A 13,309-nucleotide genomic window follows, 5' to 3' on the forward strand; every position below is an offset into this window, starting at 1 on the left:
ATTGGCATCATACGCATTGATGCATTTATTGCTCATTGCATTTATTTCGGTTGGATGCATATGTTTGACATGCATACAGGATTTATGACACTCTCGGTTTGACGACCCTTTTGTTCTGGATAGGAGTTCCTAGTGAGTACAACTTCCTCAGTTACCTTTCAGTTTTGCATTTTTCCTATATATGATTAGGAAGCTGTATTCCATGTTTATTGCTATTGATATATCTTACTAGACATGTCTATTGGTATTCGCTGAGTTATTGAACTCACCCCCGTGGACACTATCTTTTCCAGGTACCAAGTTGTTTATGGAGTCGCTTGGAGTATCCTGTCTGCTGGTCCCCACGTCACATCAGAAGACCTGTCTCTGTTTTTTTTTTGTTTATTTGTATTTTGGTAGATGAATGTGTGTATTTGGCTTTGTGTTCCGATTTTGTTTCCGGAGTGTTATGTTGTTGTGTGGTGTAAGCCTAGCCGGCTAGCAGTGTTTGTTTTGTTTTGTATGGGCTTGTATTTATGTTTTTCCGCTGTGTTGGTTTTGATTTCAGCCGAGTGAGCTGATAAAAATATATAAAATTGCGTGGTTGTTGTTATATTTGTCCAGCCGTGTAGGCTGAGATTATTAACTGTGTGGTTGTGTACATATTCTAGTCACATGTGGCTGATGTATATTGTTTCTGTAGAAATGTTTCAGATTGTCACCCGTACAGGGGAGGTGCTGCCGAAATTTCTTCGGACAGGGACTTTCCCGGGGCGTGACATGGGATTTAGCCTTAGTATAAAGAAGAGGTTAAGGCTATGAGATTTAGTCTTGTGATAAACAAGAGATTAAGGCTATGAGATTTAGCCTTGTGATAAAGAAGAGTTTAAGGTTATAGGATTTAGCCTTGTGATAACGAAGATTTTGAGGCTATGGGATTTAGCCTTGTTATAAAGAAGAGGTTGAGGCTATGTGATTTAGCCTAACTTAGATGCATTGTCAAACATCAAAAAGGGGGAGATTGTTGGGGCAATTCCCTAGGTCAAGGTTGACCAGGTTGAATTGAGTCAAGCTTGAGTCAGCATTTGAGTTTTGATGTTTGACAATATAAGGAGATTGCTGGAGCAATCGTCCGGTTATGGTGATGGTCAAAGGGTTGACCAGGTTGATGAGAATACAAGTCAAGTAGGTCAAGGTTGACAGGAGACCTGACTGGGAAAGTCCTAGTGAGGAGCTAGGTAAGGGAAAGTCCTGGTGAGGAGCCAGTCAATTGGAAAGTCCAAGTGTGATCTTGGCAAAGGAGAAAGTCCTGGTGAGGTGGCAAGCAATTGGAAAGTCCAAGTGTGATCTTGGCAAGGGAGAAAGTCTTGGTGAGGAGCCAGGCATTTGGAAAGTCCAAGTGTGATCTTGGCAAGGGAGAAAGTCCTGGTGAGGAGCCAGGCAATTGGAAAGTCCAAGTGTGATCTTGGCACAGGTTGTAAGTCCAAGCATGTGGTCTTGGCAAGGTAAGTCCTAGTGTGACTTGGCAAAGAGAAGTCAATAACTAGGATGAGGCCGAAGGAAGTTCTTGAATGCAAGGTGTGAAGGATCGGAAGATATCCGAGGGACGCAAGGCTGATGGAGGAGGCTAGAAGGCTAGTTCGAGGTTGGTTGGGTGTGGCCAAATGTTAGGCATGGAGACCCAACAGGTCACGATTAACCGGAAGTTGGGTTTGGGACTTTGAACTTGAGTTTGAGTCAAGTTCAAGGTGTTCAATCGATCGGGCAATCGATTGAACAAGGTCCAAATCGATCGGTAGATCGATTTGGACTATGCTGCGATTTTGGGAAGGCCCAATCGATCGGCCGATCGATTGGAATGTGAAATCGCGAGCACAGAGACTTTCCCAATCGATCAGGCAATCAATTGGGAGCTGCCAATCGATCGGTCGGGCAGCAGAAGCTCTCGCATGATCACGAGAGCATAGAAAGGTTCTGAATCAATCAACCGATCGATTCAGGCAGTCCCATTCAATCGGTCGATCAATTGGGAAGTGACCGTTGCGCAAGATGCAGGTGATGGGCGGTTGTGATAAAGCGGTGCTGACGTGGCAATCGATTGGGGATGAATTGGATCGATTAGGAGCATTGTTTAAAGCCTGGGCAGAGCATTTTCTCCGTAGAACTTTGCGTTCTTCTTCGCTGCGATTTTTCTGCGATCTTCACGAAGCTTCTCCAACTTTCACCGCCAGTTCTTGAAGGCTCTTGAGAGTATTCTCTCAAGGTTCAAGAGGCAACAACAAGCAACAAGTAAGCAAGAAAAAGGGTGTATTTCATTTGTATCGTGTATTTTCTTCTTGTGTGAGTTGTGTTGTTGTGTGTGGATTTGTACGAGGCTTCTCCGCCTCCGGCTGTGACCGAGAAGGAGTTGTTCATAGTGGAGATAGCATGTCATGTGTAGATCCTTGGATTAGTCACCTCTTCTTGAGGTGGATACGAAGTAAATCTACTTGTTAGCGTTGTGTGAGTCTTGTATTTCATTTCTGCTACATATCATCATCAAGACGAAGCAAACCGACGCAAGCACGACGAAACGCTATTCACCCCCCCCTCTAGCGGGCACATCGGTCCCAACAAATTGTCTGCTTCTGGATGTCATAACTTTTAACTCAGATATCAGAACGAGACATTCTAGCGTCAAATTGAAGTTGGTTTAGAGATCTATATTTATTACTAGGTAGAATCGGTAATATCCAGTTTTGAGTCTAAAAAATATTGTTTAAAGACTTTTCAGAGGGTTCAATGAGTTTCGATCAAAACTCATTTGTGAACCTAGAGATAGAATATCAGACTCATTCCAATTGCTATAGGTTTCTAAAGTATCTTGGAGTCTATATCTACTAAGAAATATCATCTTAAAGTCAAGAACATCAGTTATTAAAACATTTTCAAAGTTCATGACTTTAAGGTAATTGACACATACACATAACTTATCATAGAGATGTCGAAACCAGACATGAACACCATAAATACCTTCAGTACACTACCCTCTTCGGTCTATCAATGGGTCTTCCATTACATGTTAACTTTTGAAAAATCTAATTCGTTGGGTCCATCAATGAGTTTCAGTCAAAACTCATTAATAGACCTAGAGAACTCTGATTAGATTCATTCTAACTCCTGTAGATTTCTGCAGTGCTCCAGACTAAAAATATGTCATTCTTTATTATTTTTTAAAAAATCAATACTATAATGATGCTGGTTTTAAGTTGCGATGGTAATTTTAAATACCGTCATCACCGTAGTGTTGATTTTTAAACACTGACACCATTGTGGCTCATGTTTACGAAGTGTTGGTTTTTAAAAATTAACACCACAATAATGCTAGTGTGTTAAGTTGGTGTACTAATTTTTAAACACCAACATCGCTGACGTGTTGAATTTAAAAAATTAGTACAACAACAATTTTTATTTCATTTATTATTATTATTATTTATTAATAAAATCACTTCTCATTTTTAGTTTTATTTTTTTTATTCTTTTATAATTAGATATTAAAAATTATTTTTATATAGTTTTTATTAATCTTCTTTTATATTTTTTAAATTTTTATTCAAGTTTAAAAATTAAAACTAAATAAATTTAGAGGATTATCTATTAAAAATTTAATTAAAGTTTAATTTAATTTAAAAGGAAAGAGAAGAGAGGAAAGATGTTATATGCAAAGGAAGCAAACAAGAGAGGAAAGAGAAGAGAAAAAAAAATTCAACTTTGGTAGAGGGGTAAAATGGGAAAGAGGTGTGATTTTAGGGCATTCTCAAATCTCGGTGCCCCTCTTGGGAAATCCCAAATTTGGGGTGCACCCTTTGGGAAATTGTTGAATATATTAAAAGTGTTTCTTTAAACCTTCTCCTTAAAATCAACATCACATGAATTTTGATAATCTAGGTATATGACCCTTCGGTCCAACTAGTTTTGAGGTGGATGGTTCAATCTCGATTAGATTTTTCATCCCACTAGAGGAAAATGTTCTTCTTTGTGTCGTAGATAGGGGTGAGCAAAAATTCAGGTAGACTAAATTAATCGACTGAATTTAAAATTTAGTTTAGTTATTTCAAAATTTAATTTTTTTAATTAGTTATTACAAGTAATCCAGTATGATTTTTTACTTGAAAATCTCTGATTTGGTTAACCCAAATAAACTAATTTAATCGAGAAATTGATCATGAAAAGTGGGAGGGAGAAGCAAATCATGAGAAGTGGGAGGGAGAAGCGGAGGGATAGAAGTCACGAACTTTACCTCCGAAGCCATGGTCTGCTCCAGGGTCGGCATGCGGTTCGACCTTGACCTCTCTAGCCGTGGTTACAAGCTCTTCGTCCACGCGTACGAAGGAATAAGAGGCAGCCGCAAGCTCTTCCTCTCCTTGCAAGCTCTTCCTCTTCATCTGCGGCCACTTCTGAATCTAGTCCGAAGAAAGAGGCATTCAAGTCCTTACTCTACTCACGACAAAACGGAAAAAAGAAGAGACGACTAAAGAAAATAGAGAAAAGGCGGCCACAAACTCTTCCTCTCCTCATAAGCTCTTCGTCTTCATCCGCGCCCTCTTCCAAATCTAGTCCAAAGAAAGAAGAAGAATTATTGGAACTATATTGAGGGGGAAGAAGAGCCGGGGAGGAATCATAATCATATCTCATCCATCCCTAAATCTCCCTAAATTAGTAAATCCTAAAAATCTTTGATTAATTCAATTTTCTTTCGAATTAATTAATATTTTTTTATTCAGTTTATTTGATATTTTTTGAAAAATTAGATCAATTCGATTAGCTAAAAAAAATTTAATTTTAATCAAATACTCAACCCTAGCTGTAGCTGAGATTCAAACAGTAGATGTTTGGAAAACTACTTGAGCATCTTGCCATTGCATCATGGCTCAGGGCACATCAATCTCTATTGATGGAAGGAAAATCACATCATGATGTGGAGTTATAAATGAATCAAATATTTATGAACAAATTTAATATTCAATTTAGTAACAACTTAATTATATTCATTCAATATATATAAGATCAAATAAATAAATAAACTTAAATAAGTCATTAAATTCATTGGACCCCGTGGTTATTTTGATGTGAACAACCAAGTTAGGTTGGGTCTTGTTTGATTTTGATCCATGTGTCTAAATGTGCAGGAGTTTAGGAGCACAGGAAGTCGAGCGGAAGACGCAGCTAGCGAGAAGGATGGTACAAGAAGAGAGCCGATGGGCTTGGTGCATTCGAGGGATGAAAGGGCTGCGGAAGAGTATATAGGTGGATGAGAAGAATGTACGCGACGTTCGAGGGATGAGAAGTAGAAGTGGAAGTCTGCTCGAGGAGAAGGCCGGAAATTGAGTTCGAGTGGGCCCTATTTCGGTTGGTCGTAATCACCCAGACGATCGGAGCAGCAATGGAGGATAGAGAGGCTGTAAAAGTTGCTGAAGGCGCCTTCTATGGGAATAGAAGGCACCTCCGAGGCGCGCCTGCGCTCCACCACCTTCAGGCAGAAGGCACCCTCCATAAGCATTGAGAGCGCCCTCCATAAGTATGGAAGGCACCCTCCATGAGTATGGAAGGTGCCTTCGGCCAATCAAACTAGCCATTTGCAAGTGGATAAAGCTTTATCCACTTGCCACGCTGGAGGCACCTTCCAAGCCCTTTGGAGGCGCCTTCAAGCTTCAGATAAGATTTTTCAAGAGCTATAAAAAGACCCCTGGACCTAGGAAATGAATAACAATTTGAGAATAACTACTGTAATCATTTCCTAGTCTTTTCTAAGCTTTTCAAAGAGTGTAAGAGGCTTCTCCGCCTACATAGAAAGCGATTTTTTTAGTAGAACTTTGCAACCGCCTTGGATTAACAACCACCTACGTTGTAACCAAGCCAAATATGTTTGCCTCTTCTTTTTATTAGTTGTTCATTTTTGAGATTATAATTATTGTGATAGTGCTACTAATCTTAGTTGAAAAACAGAGAAAGATTTTATTTTTCTCTTACAAACGCTGCACCCTCTGGCTGTCCCCGCTAGTCCAACAAGAGCCCAACTACCACAGAAGGACTAACCGCCAACTGAAGCATCAAGATCAAGACGATGACCGGTATAAGCATTCACCCACCAAAGTTTGAGGGAGACTTCGCACAATGAAAATGTCGGATGGAGGTATTCTTCAAAACAGATATTGAAATTCTTTTAATAATGAAATATGGTTTTATAATTCCAAAAGACAAAGAAAAATATCAATAGACGAAGAAGGAACAATCCGACTTCGTGGCAAACGGTAAAGTAGAATTCCATCTACTCATCATTCTTCCATCCTAGGAATTAAATCGAATCAGAGATTACAGCTCAGAAAAAGAACTTTGGGAGAAGTTCCTGAAACTGCACGAAGGAACTTCCGAAACAAAGCTTGCAAGATGGGACGCACTCCGGAATCAACTGACGAACCTCCGGATAGAAGAAAAAGAGTCAGTAGCACAACTACACAAACCTCGGAGAAACGGTAACGAATCGGGACGCACAAAGCTAGGTATGCTTTAAATGAGTTCCCAAGAGCACCTGAATGGACAACTATAGTAGACTCCTACTATATATCCAAGGATCTTGTGTTAAGTACTTTAAAAAGTCATTTCTCTACTTTCGAATTATACGAATTTCGGTGCGCAGGACAAAGAAAAGGACCAAATCAGAACATTGCCCTGAAGGCAAGAACCAAAGATTCAGACTCCGAAAAATCAATTGATGAAAATGAAGCAGCCCTAATGGTATGGAAATCAATAAATTTATTAAATCTAATAAATTTAAATCACAGATGAGAAAGCAATATCGAAATAAAAGGACTGTCTGATGCTACAATTGCAACGAAGAAGGGTATTTATGATTTTCCCTTCTTATTGTTAATTCTTCTCCTTTATCTAAAATTCATACTAAGATTCATACTTGCCCCAACTTTGTGGGTTACAAAATACAAAGTAGAGTGTTAATCCAAAAAATACTGTATATTATATATATCATTTACTGATATCCTCTAAAGTGGGTTATTGTTTCTTATAATAATTCATATTTGTTCATATAGCTTTTATTAATCTGGAGGAAAAATATAGTCTTTACTCAATTTCCCTTTTATTGATTCTTATAATAACTTATCCTTTATGCTAAAAAAACAATTACATATTTATGTTTGTACAATCTGGTGCACATACCCTCGAGGATGTTATTTATAATTTTTTATACGGTGACAAATATTGTCCGAGCAAGACGACTATCCCTGCTATAGAGAAGAAAATCTTCGGGTCATGACAATCGCTTACTTCCAAGTCGAGCAATGCTAGAACATCTAGATTATCCCAAAAAAATATTAGTAGTAGTCTATCTTCAAAATTAGTTATAGAAAACTCTGACACATAAATTATCAAGAAAATAAAATTGAAAAAATCAATTAAAAATATATAGTGTAGTAATAAATTTAGAGGAGCATAAAGAGATTTAAAATTTAAATATTAAATGGGACAAATAACTAAGTAGTGATTAACTTCTAAATGTAGATAAGTCTTGCTTTCGATTTACCTAATAGGTGAATTAAGAAAAAAAAAACTATCTATCTTCAAAATTAATCTAGCGAAATATACCCACCCGAATCATTAAAAAAATAAAAGCACATTTAAAAAACAAAAGTAAACCACGAGGAAGTTTGAAAAGTACTGTACTTCCTTCTATTTTTATTTTGATTTTCAAACACACATTTCGATATGCTTTAGTTTCGACAATTAATGAATAATAGGGTTTCCTAATTTCTTGTCAAATTAAACAAAAATAATAAATCACATTGCTAATTGGATTATCCTTAGTTGTCGCCAAATCGAAGGAAACTACAAGATCAAACACCGAATCATTAACGAATGTGAGTTGGTTGCTATAATTATAAATAATCACCTCCTCTTCCGTATATCATCCACAAGGACAAGAGAGATATTCAAAACCACGGATCATAATGCTTAAGTTTTGACAATTATAGTAAGTTTTTCTAATTTGTTGTCAAATTAAACCAAAAATAACAAATCACATACCGAGTAGTTGCTAATTGGAGACTATAAATAAGCACCTCTTCTCTTCTGTAAATCATCCACAAGGAAAAGATAACGTTCAATTACTGCACCAATGACCTCCATCTTTTTCTTCTTTCTCTTTGTTTCTTTTCTCTTGTTCGCTAAAGGGGCTGCCTGCGACGAAGAGCTTAAAGCATACATTGTTCACGTCGAAGATCAATCGGATGTTTCCGCGTATGATGGAGACTACTACACCTTCCTTTTGGCCGGAACATTAGAGATCCAAGAAGATGATGCGGCGTCGCGGGTTATACACTCCTATCGGAATGTTATGACCGGCTTCTCGGCGATGCTGACGGAGAGGGATGTGGCGGCCATGTCGAAGGTCGACTGGTTTGTGCGCGCCGTTCCGAGCTTGGTTTACCGTCCGTTGACCACCCACACGCCCCTGTTTTTGGGGTTGCGCCACCGCACTCACAGTGTGTGGAACGCGACCAACATGGGGGAAGGCGTCATCATAGGCGTCCTTGACTCCGGCATCACCCCTGGCCACCCTTCGTATAGTGACCGCGGCATGCCGCCTCCTCCACCCAAGTGGAAGGGACGTTGCGACTTAGGGAACGTGTCGTCATCGACCGAGCAGTTCTGTAACAATAAGCTCATCGGCGCCCGATCCTTCGTCAACTATAATCGGTCCGGGAACGGATCGATGGATTCGCCTATTGATAACGATGGCCACGGTACTCACACGTCTAGCACCGCCGCCGGAGCATTCGTGAAGCGCGCTAATGTGTACGGGCTAGCCAGGGGAGTGGCAGCTGGAGTGGCCCCCCTTGCGCATCTCGCCATTTATAAGGTTTGCGCGAATGACGAGTGTCAGCGCACGACATACTCACTGGGATGGACGCCGCAGTGGAGGACGGTGTGGATGTGCTTTCAATCTCGCTCGGTAGTGACCCTAGTCCATTCTACCTCGACCCAATTGCGATCGGCGGTTTTAACGCCATGCGCAAGGGAGTCTTCGTCAGCTGCTCGACCGGCAACTCTGGGCCGTTTAATTCCACCGTATCCAATGACGCGCCATGGTTACTCACTGTGGCGGCCAGCACTATGGACCGTGAGTTCTTGGCCACCGTAAAGCTTGGCGACGGCAGCGAGTTCCACGGCGAGAGCATCTACCAGCCGCAGGGATTCTCATCGAAGAAGTATCCTCTCGTGTTCCCTGGCGGCGCTTCCACCTTATGTCTCAACGGTTCCCTTAACGGTATCGACGTGAAGGGAAAGATTGTGCTCTGTGACCGCGGCATCAACGGGCGGATCGAGAAGGGGGAAGTCGTCAAGCAAGCCGGTGGCGCCGGCATGGTGCTTGTCAATGCACCGAAAGACGGCTACAGCACTATCGCCGATCTCCACGTACTGCCGGCGTCGCACATTCCCTATGCCTTTGGACATAAGATCAAGGCTTACATCAACTCATCCTCCCTCCCGACGGCCACCATTGTCTTCAAAGGCACCATTACCCATGTGCCCCACTCTCCGGCGATAACTTCCTTCTCCTCCCGTGGGCCTAGCCAAAATACACCGGGGATCCTCAAGCCCGACATCACCGGCCCTGGTGTCAGCGTCCTTGCTGCTTGGAACACACAAATATTCAATGTCATCTCCGGCACCTCTATGTCCTGCCCCCATCTCTCCGGCATCGCCGCCCTTATCAAGAAAGCCCATCCCGACTGGTCGCCCGCAGCTATCAAATCTGCCATAATGACGACGGCCTACGTAAAAGATAACACCAACAACCCCATCTTTGACGAGAGGAACCTTCCAGCCGACCTCTTCGCGGTGGGAGCCGGCCACGTCATGCCTCTAAAGGTCCTTGACCCGGGACTCATCTACGACATCTCTCCGACGGACTATCATCCATACCTTTGCGGCCTTGGCTACAGTGTCTCCGATGTGAGAATCATCGTCCACCGCAAAATCAACTGCTCGTCGATCAAGAGCATCCCAGAAGGAGAGCTCAACTATCCTTCCATCACCGTCCGACTGCCGACGAATGAGGCAAGGACGGTGACCTTCACAAGGACCGTGACCAACGTCGGCAAGGCAGCAGCGACTTACTACGCAAAGTTAGACGTGCCCGACGTGGTTTCGGCACGTGTAGTTCCGAGAAGCTTAACCTTCGAGAAGGTTAATGAAAAGAAGAGCTTCAAGATTAGTTTCAAGCGAAGGAGTGACTATGGGGCGTCGTCACCGACTGTTGAAGGGCAATTGATGTGGGTTTCCCAGGCGAGGAGTGTGGTCAGAAGTCCAATCTCCATCATCCTGGAGTGATGATGATTTATATAAAGCAAAGGAAGCTATTAATTCCCCATATGTATATTAATTATCATATTCTTATTCATGTATATACATCTAAATTTATGAATATTGCATGGACAAGCATTTATCCCTTTTTTTCATTTTGTAAAAATTTTAAATTATAATTCATGTCTGTTTTATTTGTAATTATTTCTTATACTATTAAAATAATTTTACAATATCTCTTGGCTCTCTTGAACAATAGATCATGCTACCTTATTTTACTTTAACATTCTTACTCTTTAGAAATTATTGCCTAATCTATTTGATCTACTTTTGTGGGCATAATCAATCTCATCTTTCACCATGCTTTGTCACTTTGAATGATTGAATCACGTAACATATTTGGCTCGCATCTCAATATATTTAGCTCATTTAATCGACTCAAGTGGGGATTTAGAGTCAATACATTTTCATATATTTTTGTCATATCTTATTCGCATAACTACATACTTTTTCTACATTACAAGAAAACCTACAATTAACAATCCAACTTTTAGTGACCGAATATTATTTAGCCCACAACTTAGTGACGTAATTAATATTCTGTCATTAAATTTCCATTGCTAATTGTTTATGTCCCTTATTTAGCGATGAAAGTTTAATTCCGTCGCAAAATTATTGACGAAAAATAAAATTCATCATAAAATTTGCCACAGAAATGAAATTTCATCTCTAATTAGCGACATAATTAAATTTCAGTCATTAATTTTGCAAATTTTGGGTTTTTCCAGCCCGACTTTTCCCCTATCTCACTGATCTCTCTCCCCGATCGCCGACGTCATCCTCTCGGCACGCTGTCTTCTCTATAGTCCTCAAGTAACAATAAGACCGGTGGCGTCGATAGAGGGGGTGAATATTAACTCGTCGCTTTTCTTTGACTCATTTTGTCGTGTCCGTTCTATCAAAGTTAGTTGCAATGGTATATAATAAAAACAATAATGAACGAAAACAGATATGCGGATTTACTTGGTTCCTAACCCCCAGGGTCAATACGTCAAAGGCTTAAGTACGAGAGCCGCCCACCCACTAGTTTTTCTCCTATCTGAAACTTTTCTGGTGGTGGAGAAACCACTTATTGATCTAAATCACAAGCACAAAAATAATAAGATAAAGTACGATTTGTAAATACAAACAAACTTCGGTGGCGTTTGGTTTAGATGTTTGGGAATGAGGGAATGGATTCATTTCTAAACTTGTGTTTGGTTAATGGGAATGGAATCAAGATTTTGGAATGAAATCAAAAAACTTGGGGTTTGAGAGAATGGGAATGAGAATTAAGTTTTGGACGAAAATACCCTTAGTATATATGTTCAATTTTTCTTTCATTTCACTCTCTCCTTATTTTCTCTCCTCATTCTTTCATTACATTTTCTCTCTCAATATACTTTCTCTCTCCTTATTCTCTCTCATCACACACACACACTCTCTCTCATCATTTTCTCTCTATATTCTCTCTCATCACACACACACACTCTCTCCCATCATTTTCTCTCTCTTCGTTCTCTCATTTTTTCCATCATACTTTCTATCTCATCATATTTCTCTCTCCTCATTTATCATCATATTTTCTCTCTCCTCATTTATCATCACATTTTCTCTCTCAATATACTTTCTCTCTCCTCATTCTCTCTCATCACAAATTCTCTACCATTTTCTCTTTAATCACACACTCTCTCTCATCATTTTCTTTCTCTTCATTCTCTCCTCATTTTTTCATCAGACTTTCTCTCGAATTATACTTTCTCTCTCCTCATTCTCTCTCATCACACATTCTCTACCATTTTCTCTCTATATTCTCTCTCATCACACACTCTCTCTCATCATTTTCTCTCTCTTCATTCCCTCCTCATTTTTTCTTCATACTTTCTCTCTCATCATACTTGCTCTCTTCTCAATCTCTCTTACCATACTCTCTCTACATTTTCTCTCATCACATCTTCTCTCTCTTCATTCTCTTCCATCACACTCTCTTCTCATTTTCTCTCATCACACTTTCTCTCTTTTTATTTTTTCCCATCACACTTTCTCTCTCATCATATTTTCTCATCTTACTTTTTCTCCTCAATCTCTCATTTTCTCTCATCATACTTTCTCGCTCTTCATTTCTTTCCCATCACTCTTTCTCTCTCATCATACTTTTTCTATTTTCAATCTCTTCTATCACGTTCTCTCTCCTCATTTTCTCTCATCACACTTTCCCTCTCTTTATTTTTTCTCATCACACTTTCTCTCTCATCATATGTTTCTCTCACATTCAACTTTCTCTTCCATCTAATTTTTTTCTCTTATGTTCCTCTAAGGGTAAAAAAGAAAATTTAGGTTCATTCCGATTGAAAATATTCAACTAACCAAACATTATTTTTAAGAATGATACCCAAGCTCATACCCATTCCCATTCCACAATACTATGACACCCATTTCCATTCCGATTCCTAGGAGAGAACCAAACGCCACCTTAGTTAACGACTGATCTAGAAGTCCCGAGCACAGCGCAACGCACCCCTCCTAGATCGATTGATTTGAGGTTGATTCTAGTCCGATTTGCTAGATGGATGGCAAGCAAATGTGTGATTATAATTTTCCCTTCTTATTGTTAATTCTTCTCCTTTATCTAAAATTCATACTAAGATTCATACTTGCCCCAACTTTGTGGGTTACAAAATACAAAGTAGAGTGTTAATCCAAAAAATACTGTATATTATATATATCATTTACTGATATCCTCTAAAGTGGGCTATTGTTTCTTATAATAATTCATATTTGTTCATATAGCTTTTATTAATCTGGAGGAAAAATATAGTCTTTACTCAATTTCCCTTTTATTGATTCTTATAATAACTTATCCTTTATGCTAAAAAAACAATTACATATTTATGTTTGTACAATCTGGTGCACATACCCTCGAGGATGTTAT

The 13,309-nt window shown here is 39.7% G+C and overlaps 1 pseudogene; it reads left to right on the forward strand.

Annotated features, from left to right (window-relative positions):
• The first annotated feature begins 8,146 nt into the window (after positions 1 to 8,146).
• Positions 8,147 to 10,365, forward strand: LOC122048630 (annotated as a pseudogene).
• The last annotated feature ends 2,944 nt before the right edge of the window (positions 10,366 to 13,309 follow it).

This window comes from Zingiber officinale, chromosome 2B, assembly GCF_018446385.1.
Source record: "Zingiber officinale cultivar Zhangliang chromosome 2B, Zo_v1.1, whole genome shotgun sequence".
Taxonomy (NCBI): Eukaryota; Viridiplantae; Streptophyta; class Magnoliopsida; order Zingiberales; family Zingiberaceae; genus Zingiber; species Zingiber officinale.